Below are 1759 nucleotides of genomic sequence, written 5' to 3'. Positions count from 1 at the left end.
CTTGTTGCTGTGAAGTACTATATTTCTTTTTCAACAATTGTGATTCAGTATATAAATTCCAGTTTTATGGATTCTTTCTTGGACATACTTTAAGGCATTACTATACATATTCCAAAGTCAAACCATAGTACAGGCTAATTGCTTCTCACAAAACATGAATGGCTACAATAAAGAATGTTAAAATTGATCATGGTTTGTTGTCATCTTCTCATGCTATTCACTTTCACTGTCTTCCATATCCTTTGGGACTGCATAAGACTTTTCCTCTTGTATCATGCCACCTAACCATTCATGCATGGCTTCTTTTTCATGCTCCGTTACAGTTTATAAACTGTCCTTGACTCCTCACTGCCCTTTGGAAAGCTTCCTAGTTACAGTTTAGATGCAAGCTATGACTGTCATCATTTCTCCATATGCTTTGCCCTGCTTCTTCCTTGGTCAGATGTCACAAGTTCTCCCCTTGATTCACAAGCTATGTTACTATCAAGGATTGTTGCTTTCTTGTCAGTGATCTAATAAATCTATTCTCATGAAATATATAGTTAAATACCAATGGATTTTCAATCAGAATTCACTAATTTACTGCTCTACAAAGATGGACATTTGTTTGCAAATAAGATCTTACTCATGAACAATATGGTAAACATATCATGTGAGATGAAGAATTCAATGCATTTGCACATGTCAGTCTTGTTTGTGTTAAGACATGGACCAGCTAGGACTCGAACCTAGGACCTTCCAACGCTGCTGGAGTGCTCTACCACTGAGCTACTGGCCCCTCTTGGACCAGTCCATGGTCGGTCCGGGTGTGGCTTATTTCCAACACCAACACCCCCCCTTAAGCCACACCTCTCGTGTGCTTGGGGCTCCTAGCCTAGACCTTGCTTTGATACCATGTAAATGTTATTCGATTTTCAATTTAAGATGCAAGTTATATTCAAGGTTATTCTTCTTCTATATGTTATTTCTTAATATAATGGATCTGATTATTGTCTGGTATGATGCAGATGGAGAAGGAGCATTTATCGATTTCAATGTTCTTCTCATCATTATCGATTGATATATATATATATGCTAATGAGGAGGATCAAGCAATACCTTGACCGGTCATGTCTAATGGACATGACCAATCAAGATATTACTTGATCACACCTCTTAGAATCATAATCGCATTTTACCTTTATACCAATCGGCATGTATAAGTTACTAATCGGTGTGTATATCATAACAAGTGAGCCAATACTAACCGGCGTATATATTATTAACAAATGCACCGATACTAATCGGTATCGGTATGCAGTCTTTAATAATCCCGTTAACAATCGGTGTTTACGTAGTTAACGTGTTTGACCGACAATAATCGGTGTGCAAATGATTAACAAGGTAAACTGATACCAATCAGTATTTGTGCTTTATGATTTGCAACCGATAATTTAGACATTGATCGGAATAAGTTAGGTTATATATCGAAGAATGATCATTAGATGAAGGAATGATAAATGAAGTCTTATCATAGTCTATCGATAAGATAGATGATTGAATGAGAGACTAGATATGTTATCTTTCAAATGATTGAAATGTGATGCTAGATATGTTATCTTTCATTTATCTTACCTAGCTAAGAGGGAGTGTTGATACATGATAGCCTCGGTAAGAGGGAGTGTTTATCTTACCAAGGCTATCATGTATCAACACTCCCTCTTAGCTAGGTAAGATAAATGAAAGATAACATATCTGGCATCACATTTCTAACAATGAT

General features: G+C 36.4%; 1 non-coding gene across 1 annotated transcript; it reads right to left on the bottom strand.

Annotated features, from left to right (window-relative positions):
• Nucleotides 1-707: 707 nt before the first annotated feature.
• TRNAA-AGC (transfer RNA alanine (anticodon AGC)) lies at nt 708-778 on the bottom strand. The gene has a single exon. It is a non-coding gene; the product is annotated as a tRNA-Ala (tRNA).
• Between the last annotated feature and the right edge of the window lie 981 nt (nt 779-1759).

This window comes from Cryptomeria japonica, chromosome 10 (assembly GCF_030272615.1).
Source record: "Cryptomeria japonica chromosome 10, Sugi_1.0, whole genome shotgun sequence".
Classification (NCBI taxonomy): domain Eukaryota; kingdom Viridiplantae; phylum Streptophyta; class Pinopsida; order Cupressales; family Cupressaceae; genus Cryptomeria; species Cryptomeria japonica.
The sequence above is the reverse complement of the archived record's forward strand: the minus strand, read 5'-3'. Positions and strand labels throughout refer to the sequence as shown.